Source organism: Coregonus lavaretus, assembly GCF_964263955.1.
Source record: "Coregonus lavaretus genome assembly, chromosome: 17".
Classification (NCBI taxonomy): domain Eukaryota; kingdom Metazoa; phylum Chordata; class Actinopteri; order Salmoniformes; family Salmonidae; genus Coregonus; species Coregonus lavaretus.
In genome coordinates this window covers 31,217,279-31,229,551 of record NC_140004.1, presented here as the reverse complement: position 1 = coordinate 31,229,551, position 12,273 = coordinate 31,217,279, and the positions used below count along the sequence as shown (strand labels likewise).

Below are 12,273 nucleotides of genomic sequence, written 5' to 3'. Positions count from 1 at the left end.
TTGTGGGAGAAAGAGAAAAGGAGAGAGAAAAGGAGAGAGAAAAGAGAGGAAAGCAGAGGGAGAGAGCTAGGTCGGAGATTGATGGTGTAATTGTTGACTGCTGGTCCAGCCTTATCTCACTCTCTCAGAACCTATGTGCAGGGCTATTCTCTGCCCTCCCTCACTCCAAACAGGTCTGTCACCTGTTTCTCTCTTCCATCTCCCTCAACTCCTCCTCTTCATTTCTCTCTCCGTCTCTCTTCCTACTATATATATATATATATATATATATATATATATATATATATATATATATATATATATATATATAGGGGTCTTTGAGTTCATCCACCCCCTCTCTCCCTCCCTTCCTGTCTCACTCTCTCTCTCTCTCTCTCTCTCTCTCTCTCTCACTCTCCCTATGGATATTGTTCTCCCTTCTCACCATCTCTCTCCATCTCTCTCACTCCCTCAATTCCCTCACCCTCTTTCCTTTTCTCTTTCACCCCCCCGCCTCCCACTCCCTCCATCTCAGTGAGCCAGACAGGGTGCAGCGGGATGGAAGAGATCAGCAGGGGTTCTGCAGGGTGCAGCCAGCCCAGGGTCAGAGGTCAGGCTCCTACAGGCTGGGAGGACAAGGGGGCAAACACATATACACACACACGTGGTGGGCCCCCCCTCACCACGGGCTGGCCCCAACACCCCTAACAACAGCCCCATTATTGGACCTAGGTCTGGCTCTAGCTCTGTCTGCAGTTTACGCAGCTGGGAAAGAGAGCATTGACATTGGACTGGACTGGCATTGGGCTTCCAACAGGAGGCGCTAGGCTAGGCTAACCCCACTCGCCAACTCACCACACCCTGAGAGAAAAGCTGTCTCAGTCCATGGTGGCTGAAGCTCAGCTAGGGTTTGGCGGGAGCTTGGCTGGGGTTTGGCTGGGTCTCTAAAGGGTGAGACCCAGTGATAAGCTGTGGCCCTGTGCCTCCGCCCACCCTCCTCCTCCTCTCTGCTCCTGCTCTCCCCTGGAGAAAAGGCCAACAACTCAACTCAACTCAGCCTCACTCCTTCCTGGCTAAGCTCCTGCTCCATACCAGCTGCAGGGCAACTTTTTATTGTTATTTTTCTCCAGCCACAGTGTGTGTGTGTGAGTGTGAGTGTGAGTGTGTGTGAGTGTGAGTGTGTGCGTGCGTGCGTGTTTTAGTGTGTGTTTTAGTGTGTGTGTAACAGGCACGCTCCTGGCACTTCCTGCCGCTAACGGCTTGGTAGCGCAGTCACACGGGAAGGCAAGGCAACTGTATCGGAACAGAACAATGCCAAAAAAGGCTCTAATAAAAACAAACTGCGATGCTCAACTGGGAAAATGGGCTCGTCTCCTGCTGTTCATCGGCATGGATGGACCACAGTTTGCAAACACAATGCAGGGCCCATAGACAGGGAAGGCTAGACACAATACACACACACACACACACACATTCCTACCCCAGGACCACCATGTTTATACGCAGCCATGCAGGCACGCATGCACACACACACACAACAACTACACACACACACAGGCAAATTTCATAAACTAGAGTACAAAAGATAACCATTACATTGGTGCTCAGTAAACAGAATGCACTTTCGAAAGACAGGCTGCTGAAAACATCTGCTCAAGGTGAACAACAACAGCAGGAGTTACAACTTCCAACAAACTACCACAGAAGAATCTCCTCTCTGAACAACATTCCAGTAAATAATTACTATGGTTGCGTTCCAAATGGCACCCTATTCCCTACATAAGAGTAGTACACTTTATAGGGAATAGGGTGCCATTTGGGATGCACACATACAGTACGTAGGCCTAATACAGCCGGAGCTTGTTGGCAAGCCTTTGGCACAAAGGAAATCATTGCCCAACTGTCTCTTATACAACCCAGCTTCCACCTGCTTCAGGGGAGCACAACAAGCAAATGCTGAGATGAGACAAATGGAAGAAAAACAGGCGACCCCATTTCAGGTTGTTTTAAGAAGCTGTTATGAGAAGGAATAACACACAAACTACGATAAACAAATATCATTATGCCAGGCAAAGCTCACACACAAATGCTCATAAAATAACACAAACACATGCACACGCACTTGACCCAACCCCCCCAACCAACACAGTTTGGGAGCCTTGAGGGAGAACAGTGAAACAGCAGATGGTCAGTACTGGTCAGCTAGTAACAAACAGGTCATTGCTCTCTCTCCCATACATAATGCAATGCCTCAGTCAGAACACTGGACTCGTAATGAACTGTGTAGAGAGTGGGAGGGTTTCTCTAAAGCTCACTAACTCCAACTACAGAGTACGTCCTCTGGGTATTTTGACCGAGAAGACAGACCAAAGCTTCTCATCTTTTGTAGATCTAGGAGGGTAGAATCAGAACCGGTGCCAGAAACCACCAGTGTGATTTATTCACAGGACCGCTCCTATCCTAACCAGCCCTGAGGCCTACTGTGTAATGGCCTGTAGATCAGGGTGGTGTGTGTTTTTTAAACAGTGAGAGTGTGTGTTTGCACGTGTATGTACGTGTGCCTTTTCAACTGCAAACAGAATGTGAGTGTTTCAAAGGGTGTGTGTGTGTGTGTGTGTGTGTGTGTGTGTGTGTGTGTGTGTGTGTGTGTGTGTGTGTGTGTGTGTGTGTGTGTGTGTGTGTGTGTGTGTGTGTGTGTGTGTGTGTGTGTGTGTGTGTGTGTGTGTGTGTGTGTGTGTATGTGTGGACGTGTTTGTGTGTGGATGTGTTTAACTATACTTGTGGGGACATCTGAAGAATAGTAAACAAAGGAAAATTTGACCAACTGGGGACATTTTGTTAGTCCCCACAAGGTCAAATGCTATCTAGGGGGTTTAGGGGTTAAGGTTAGCATTAGTGTTAGTGTTAGAAGCTAGGGTTAGTCTTAGGGTTAGGAATTAGGGTTAAGGTTAGGTTTTGGAGTTAAGGTTAGGGTTAAGGTTAGGGTAAGGGTTAGGGGTTAGGGAAAAAAGGATTTTGAATGGGACTGAAATGTGTGTCCCCACAAGGTTAGTTATACAAGGCAGTGTGTGTGTGTATGTGCGTGTGTGTGCTGCAGAGAGAACCCAGCCACACTTCACGGTCTGTCGATGAGTGTTTCTCTCTCTGGCCCACAGCTGCGCACACAGAGCAGCCTCCCTCCAGCACACGCACACACAGAGGCCTCTGGGAGCACCATCAAAACACAGGCCTATATCAGCCCCCAACCCCCTAGCCCTCCCCATGATGCTCTTAAAACACCCCCCCCCCCACACACACACCCCTGCACCCTGCTTCTCTAAACATAATGATTTGTCCAGCCCCAGCAGAACCCCCTTATGGCCTAACACACACACACACCCAGATGACCCATCTGCTCCTGTACCCCAGACCTCTCAGCTGGCCTGCCTCGCACCATGACAGCTCCAGCCACTGGTACTGACTGCATTCTTCTCCTCTCTGGCCTGCTACAGAGCTGATACAAGACCATCACACTCATTACACACCAGGATAGAGAGAGGATCGGGAGGATGGAGAGAGGATCAGAGGATGGACAGAGTTTAGGGAAGGATGGGGGAGGAGAGAGACAAGGCCAAAATGAGGGGAAAAGGAGACCTGACAGAGAGAGAGAGGGATAGGAGAGGAATGAAAAGATGGAGAAGGATCCAATCATTCCAAAGGAAAGCAATGAAACAGTTTGTGAAGAGAGGGGATCTTTTTTTATCTCGCCCCCCAGATTGCTGCAGCAACACAGAGGTAAAATCAAACTGTTGCTCACTGAGCTGTGCAGTAAATCTCAATCAAACAGATCAGTGCCTGCGAATTGCGAACAAAACATGTTGAAACCAGTCGTGCATTTATATGGAGGTGTTATGTCACCTCTAGCATCATCAGGGGAGAGTAAAGAGATGTATTTAACCATGTAATTCACATGCATTCACGTGTTTGCATGGCTGTTTGCCACACGTGGTCATTCACTACAGTATCGGTTGCATTTGCATGTCACATGTGGCACAGGGATGACTGAATTCGCTGTAGCAGCCAGACACAGGACATCTGTTGGTGCTCCATGTAGGCTACAGTATGTCCCAGCCTCCCAGGCATGATGCAACAACCACTCTGCCCCCACGTCTCAGCTAACTCCAGCTTCAGCTTAACCAAACACATGCTAGCTGTGAAAAATTTAGATAAAGAGGGCCAAGCCATTACAAATCCATCTCTCGCTGCTTAACCTAAAGAATGACGTTATCACAATATTAAAAGCTCTTTATAGGCCAACCATGAGGCTGCCTGCGAGGCTGAAATGGGGCTGATGAGGAGTGGGGGTTCTGGGGACTAGGAGGAGGGGCAGGCAGCAGGATGTGGGGCCCATTGTGTGGTAACAATGAAGAGATCAACCCGGCAGGAGCCAAATCGGACTCTCAATAGACACTTTAACATCTGGGGTGAGGGAGGGAGCTGAGTGTTCCTGCTTCCACCACCATTTCCCCTGCCTGCCAAATGGACACACACAGGCTCTGGAGAAGTTTGGTAAATAGGCATACACACACGGTCATACACACACCCTGGAAATGTAAACTCCTCACTAACACGATGGGCATTGTAATTTCCATGTTGCAATATTTTTCGGTGTGGTGGTGGCGCATGTATGCACACACACAGACTGGTATAATTACACCACCGTTCAAAAGTTTGGGGTCACTTAGAAATGTCCTTGTTTTCCATGAAAACATACATGAAATGAGTTTGAATAGGAAATATAGCAAAATGAATAGGAAATGTAGTCATTGACAAGGTTAGAAATAATGATTTTTAATTGAAATAATAATTGTGTCCTTCAAACTTTGCTTTCATCAAAGAATCCTCCATTTGCAGCAATTACAGCCTAGTAGACCTTTGGCATTCTAATTGTCAATTTGTTGAGGTAATCTGAAGAGATTTCACCCCATGCTTCCTGAAGCACCTCCCACAAGTTGGATTGGCTTGATGGGCACTTCTTACGTACCATACGGTCAAGCTGCTCCCACAACAGCTCAATAGTGTTGAGATCCAGTGACTGTGCTGGCCACTCCATTATAGACAGAACACCAGCTGGCTGCTTCTTCCCTAAATAGTTATTGTATAGTTTGGAGCTGTGCTTTGGGTCATTGTCCTGTTGTAGGAGGAAATTGGCTCCAATCAAGCACCGTCCACAGGGTTGCAAAATGGAGTGATAGCCTTCCTTCTTCAAGATCCCTTTTACCCTGTACAAATCTCCCACTTTACCACCACCAAAGCACCCCCAGACCATTAAATTTACATTTGAGTAATTTAGCAGACGCTCTTATCCAGAGCGACTTACAGTTAGTGAGTACATAAATTTTTCATACTGGCCCCCCGTGGGAATCGAACCCACATCCCTGGCGTTGCAAGCGCCATGCTCTACCAACTGGGCTACAGGAGGCTACATCACATTGCCTCCACCACGCTTGACAGATGGCATCAAGCTCTCTTCCAGCATCTTTCATTTGGTCTGCGTCTCACAAATGTTCTTCTTTCCAATCTTCCTCTGTCCAGTGTTATTTTGCCCATCTTAATCTTTTCTTTTTATTGGGCAGTCTGAGATATGGCTTTTTCTTTGCAACTCTGCCTAGAAGGTCAGCATCCTGGAGTCGCCTCTTCACTGTTGACGTTGAGACTGGTGTTTTGCGGGTACTATTTAATGAAGCTGCCAGTTGAGGACCTGTGAGGAGCCTGTTTCTCAAACTAGACACTCTAATGTATTTGTCCTCTTGCTCAGTTGTGCACCGTCGCCTCCCACTCCTCTTTCTATTCTGGTTAGAGCCAGTTTGTGCTGTTCTGTGAAGGGAGTAGTACACAGCGTTGTACGAGATCTTCAGTTTCTTGGCAATTTCTCGCATGGAATAGCCTTCATTTCTCAGAACAAGAATAGACTGACGAGTTTCAGAAGAAAGTTATTTGTTTCTGGCCATTTTGAGCCTGTAATCGAACCCACAATTGCTGATGCTCCAGATACTCAACTAGTCTCAAGAAGGCCAGTTTTATTGCTTATTTAATCAGCACAACAGTTTTCAGCTGTGCTAACATAATTGCAAAATGGTTTTCTAATGATCAATTAGCCTTTTAAAATGATAAACTTGGATTAGCAAACACAACGTGCCATTGGAACACAGGACTGATGGTTGCTGATAATGGGCCTCTGTACGCCTATGTAGATATTCCATAAAAAATCAGCCGTTTCCAGCTACAATAGCCATTTACAACATTAACAATGTCTACACTGTATTTCTGATCAATTTGATGTTATTTTAATGGACAAAAAAATGGAAATGTATAAGTGACCCCAAACTTTTGAACGGTAGTGTACATGATCATATCCTTACCATTCCCTATACTTGACTAGGTTTCCCCATTTAACTACGGTCGTCTTAATTTTCAGGAACTTCAGCTTTCCCTTCCCCAGTCCTATTCTTAAATGTAATAAACTGAACCTGGATCAGTCGTTAGGAATAAAGTCACTACACATCCCCATACACAAACCCTGTTTTCCAGTCAGTCAGTTCAACCGTTCTACTCACACTGGTCTGGTCATGCTGTAGCCTAATTACTGTACTCAGCCAGCTGAAGCTAACACTTACTTCATTACCATTAAAAAGAAAGTAAGACAAAACAACAGGTCGAATTAATGTGTTAAGTCACTGAACTGGATAATTGTAATAATGCAGGGTTCCCCAACTGGCAGCCCACACGCCGAATTTGGCCCACTGGTGATTTTATTTTATAGTTGAACCTAAAAGACTGTAAAAACACCAGCAAATCAGCTCCAAATGATTTTAATTTTGTAAATCTGTTCCAAAGTATTCCCACGCATAATAGATATATGTGATAATACAAATGTAAGCAAGGTTTGAAATGATTATGTTTTAGTCAAATATTATATATTTTTGGGATGCTTGCGCTTAATTTACAGTCTACTATTTATTTGTAATTATGTTCTGGCCCCCTGATCATCAGTCCTAGAAAAAATCGTCCCGCAGCTGAATCTAGTTGATGATCCCTGTAATAACGGTTAAAAATAAAGTCCTCTCCAAAAGAGCCATAATGTAACAACAACATAGACATATTAAGACACGTGATGGTTCTTTCAAATCCAAGCTAATTGCAGTGGCTGTTTTGCAATCCAATGTATTCACATGACTATAACAGATCAGCTCCTCTATACCTGAATTTGAATAGCATACATACTATTTTGTTTCAAGAGGACCAATGATATCCCTCACTACAAACGCCGCACACATATTAGATACAAGTCGAGTGCATCTGTAGAGAAAATAGGGAAACGTCTCTCCAGATGATCTCGAACTACGTCGAATTTACATGGTCTGAATCAGGAGTTAAATGTGGTTTTGCAACAAAAAACATTTGATTCGCTTCCAACTGCTTCTCAACCGCAGTGCGCTATGTTTACAGTGGACTAAACAGAGATAAAGTTGCATCAAGAACACAATTAAATTGGGTTAAAATCTTGTCCAGTGTGCGTATAACCCGGTAAAAACAGTGTAGCCTACTTTTAAAGCTTGGGGCAACAGTTGGAGCCCTGCCGACTAAGCCAAAGACAGGATCAGATGTTTTTCTCATTTTCTTCCTCCTATTCGGTTACTTTAAAGAGCCAACATTAGGCAGTCTCACAATGTATCCAAACGACAGGATAACGCTCAAATTATTGTAATAATGTTGCAATGATTGCAACAAACTTACCGTAGTATTTGTTCTCTTATGTATGCTCCTCTGTTCAGCAGCTGTGGTGATAATAATGCAATAGCCTACTCTCCCTGTCAATTCCCTCCGCGTAAACTGACGATCCGCGTAAACTGACGACAGATACAGTATCCTTTTCCTTTCCGTTATCTCGGATTTGTTTTTGGAAGATTCAGTTAGTTACAAATTATTCCACATACTAACAAATGTCAGCTGAAGGCTATTCGTTTAAGTTTTTCCTTTAGATTTCTTGCTTAACATCGGGAAACCAAAACATATCATGACGCTGTCAGTTTACATCGCGAAACTCGCGCTGCTGCGCTCACTCCCTCTGTAATACGAAACCAAGGAGGAAATAATACGCAGATAAGATTAACTTCCAAAGCATATAAAACCTCTCCTCCGCGCTTTCCCGACGTCTCTCTCCGACGCAGAACTGCACAACTCTCAATATGAAGAAGTTTCTACAGAGATGGAAAACAGTCAGTAGAGAGACAGGGAGGGATATGGGTTGGTAGTGGCGCTGGCAAGCAGATATTCCAGTGGAATACCGGTGGTGTAGTTGAGCCTGCCGTTACACTGCAGTGTGCCATACTTCTGCAGTACGTATCACTGTAGGGACCGATCAGGGATGATATAAAGGCATAAACAGGCCCCCCTCCATACATACCCCCTGAGCATTGCCCAGACTCGGCTACCCGATAGTCCCAAAAGTGACGTTACAGAAGAATAGCCCTTTTAATGAGTAATGGTAACTTCACTATGACATTAGAAGTAGATATTAATAGGCTATTAGTTTGATTATGAAAATAAATATTATACCATTATTGTGATTTGTTGTAGGAAGTGGACTTTGGTCTGAATACAATATAGGTCTAACTGTCTGTCTGATGACGACGAGCAAGGATTAAATATTATATGATGATATTGTATGATGGAGGGGAAGAAAACAACAGATCTGAAAGAGTAAACATACAAAACATGGGATTATGATTGGCAGATTAGGTGGGGGGATTAGGAGGTACAGTAAAGAAGCTCGATTTGATAATCCCACATCCCCATGAGATTTCATATGAATAGATTCATACAAAAATGTGATCTTCTTTGTCTCTTCGTATGGGAATGTGTGATTAATGTGGGCCTGTGTGAATGCATTTGGCATTATATGTACTGTAAACTATGTTGTCACAGCGAGCTAAACATTATAATAATATGTAAATATTATCGGTTGTTTTTCTTATATACCTTCCATATACAGACAAAAATCCCACTATTTTACCATGCCTGCTTTTTTTTATACAAGCTTTTTGTATATCTGAACAAATAAAAAATAAATTTTTAAAACTTGCTAAATTAAAACTCACCTATAGACCTAGTCATGATTCCTGCATTTTCACAGACCCTGTAACCAAAATACAGGTATCATTCTGTGTGAAGGGTTCTCTGCGTTTTTGTAGATAAAATCATTAACACTTCCATTGTTTAACACCTCCCTAATTTAAAATGCAAATAGCCCCCATGGCTTAACAACACCCCCAACCCCTCCCAATTTGCTATTACTCACTGATATTTTACATTTTAGTAGATGCTCTTATTCAGAGCGACTTACAGTTAGTGAGTGCATACATTTTCATACTGGCCCCCCGTGGGAAACGAACCCACAACCCTGGCGTTGCAAGCACCATGCTCTACCAACTGAGCTACACGGAACTACACATATAAAAGGGGTATACCTGCAAGAAAGTGGTAAATAAAAGGCTTTGAAAGGAGGTCATATAAAATAAAATAAAATTTTATTTGTCACATATGCCGAATACAACAGGTGTAGACCTTACCGTGAAATGCTTACTTACAAGCTCTTAACTAACAATGCGGTTCAAAAAATAGAGTTAAGAAAATATGTACTAAATAAACTAAAGTAAAACAATAAAATCAAATCAAAAAGTAACACAAGAAAATTACATAACAGTAACGAAGCTGTGTACACGGGGTACCGGTACCGAGTCAATGTGCGGCGGTACAGGTTAGTCGAGGTAATTTGTAAAGTGACTATGCATAGGGCGGCAGGTAGCTTAGTGGGTAAGAGCGTTGTGCCAGTAACCGAAAGGTCGCTGGTTCTAATCCCTGAGCTGACTAGGTGCCCTTGAGCAAGGCACTTAACCCTAAATTGCTCCTGTAAGTCGCTCTGGATAAGAGCGTCTGCTAAATGACCAATTTATTTTTTATTTTATTTATAAACAGCGAGTAGCAGCAGTGTAAAAACAAAGGGGGGGGGGTCAATGTAAATAGTACGCACTACCCTCTGTAGCGCCTTACGGTCAGATGCCGAGCAGTTGCCATAACAGGCAGTGATGCAACCGGTCAGGATGCTCTCGATGGTGCAGCTGTATAACTTTTTGAGGATCTGGCACTCAACACTGCCCTTTTCCACCTGGACAAAAGGAACACCTATGCTGTTCAATGACTACAGCTCAGCGTTCAACACCATAGTGCCCTCAAAGCTCATCACTAAGCTAAGGACCATGGGACTAAACAACTCCCTCTGCAACTGGATCCTGGACTTCCTGATGGGCCGCCCCCAGGTGGTAAGGGTAGGCAACAACACATCTACCACGCTGATCCTCAACACGGGGGCCCCTCAGAGGGTGTGTGCTTAGTCCCCTCTTGTACTCCCGGTTCACCCATGATTGCGTGGCCAAGCACGACTCCAACACCATCATTAAGTTTGCCGACGCCACAAAGGTGGTAGGCCTGACCACCGACAATGATGAGACAGCCTATAGGGAGAAGGTCAGAGACCTGGAAGTGTGGTGCAAGGACAACAACCTCTCCCTCAACATGATCAAGACAAAGGAGATGATCGTGGACTACACAAAAAGGAGGACCTAGCACGCCCCCATTCTCATTGACAGGGCTGTAGTGGAGCAGGTTGAGAGCTTCAAGTTCCTTGGTGTCCACATTACCAACAAACTATCATGGTCCAAACACACCAAGACAGTCGTGAAGAGGGCACGACCACACCTATTTCCCCTCAGGAGACTGAAAAGATTTGGCATGGGTCCTCAGATCCTCAAAAAGTTCTACAGTTGCACCATCGAGAGCATCCTGACTGGTTGCATCCCCGCCTGGTATGGCAACTGCTCAGCCTCCGACCGCAAGGCGCCACAGAGGGTAGTGCGTACTGCCTAGTACATCACTGGGGCCAAGCTTCCTGCATCCAGGACCTCTATACCAGGCGGTGTCAGAGGAAGGCCCTAAAAATTGCCAAAGACTCCAGCCACCCTAGTCATAGACTGTTCTCTCTGCTACCACATGTCAAGCGGTACCGGACCGCCAAGTCTAGGTCCAAAAGGCTTCTTAACAGCTTCTACCCCCAAGCCATAAGACTCCTGAACAACTGATCAAATGGCTACCCGGACTATTTGCATTGACCCCCCTCCCTCCCACACACTTTTTTACGCTGCTGCTACTCGCTGTTTATGATCTATTATCTATGCATAGCCACTTTACCCCTACCTACATGTACATATTACCTCAATGACCTCAACTAACCTGTACCCCCGCACATTGACTCGGTACCCCCTGTATATAGCCTCGTTATTGTTATTTAGTAAATATTTTTCTTAACTCTTATTTTTCTTAAAACTGCATTGTTGGTTAAGGGCTTGTAAGTAAGCATTTCACGGTAAGGTCTGCACCTGCTGTATTCGGCACATGTGACAAATATAATTTGATTTGATTTTGTATTTGATTTTTGAAATGGTTACTATAGACTGGGAAGAAATAGTTTGCATTAACACTGTAGGTAAAGTAGCCTATGTTATCACAGTGGGCTAGGTATTGTACTGCATTATGTTCTGTGCTGTTTTGCTAACAGACTCAGAGGAAATAGTTGGCTCATGTTTGGAAATTGGCCTATAGCAGTTACAGAAATATCAAAGTGAATTGACAAACATCTCAGTCAGTTCGTATGTTTGACAGAAATCTCTAGACAGTGTGGTTTCGTAGCGCCAAGCGATTCTGGCATAGATAGAAGGTATTTAAATAATGTAGAGGCCCATTTAACTAAAATCCCAGTTGGGCAAAGTACATTTTGATACTTCAGTTATAGTTCAGTATAATGTTGATGTATGATGCCTTCCAATAGGAACGGTAAGCAGGTGGTTACATAAACACTAAGTAGCATTGAGAAAAACAAGAGACATTCCACCTTAGCATACCAATTCACACCTCCAATCCATGGATTGTTTTTGCTTAAATCAAATACCTGTGAGAAGTGGGAGGGCAGAGGGGGAGCTAAATGAGTTTTAGTTCAGTTGGCATCATTCATTCCTGTCAGATTTAATGCAGAGGCCTTTGCAGTTTGCACATTAGGCCTTGAAACAAGCCTTAAAGCATAAATTAGAGCAGCTGACAAAGACAGCAAGAAAGATAGTCAAAATACAACAGTCAGCAGCTTGTAGAACACTTACCCAATATGTAGTTAGAGCGATGTTGAAACAGTTGGGAAAAACAATA

At 44.2% G+C, this 12,273-nt stretch overlaps 1 protein-coding gene across 1 annotated transcript in view; it reads right to left on the bottom strand.

Moving 5' to 3' along the window:
* The window catches only part of sema4c (sema domain, immunoglobulin domain (Ig), transmembrane domain (TM) and short cytoplasmic domain, (semaphorin) 4C), a 72,398-nt gene extending 64,465 nt beyond the window's left edge, over positions 1 to 7,933 (bottom strand). The window contains exon 1 of the mRNA XM_084180747.1: positions 7,756 to 7,933. The gene's annotated coding sequence lies outside the window, so the exon portion shown is untranslated. The remainder of the gene's footprint in view (positions 1 to 7,755) is intronic.
* Between the last annotated feature and the right edge of the window lie 4,340 nt (positions 7,934 to 12,273).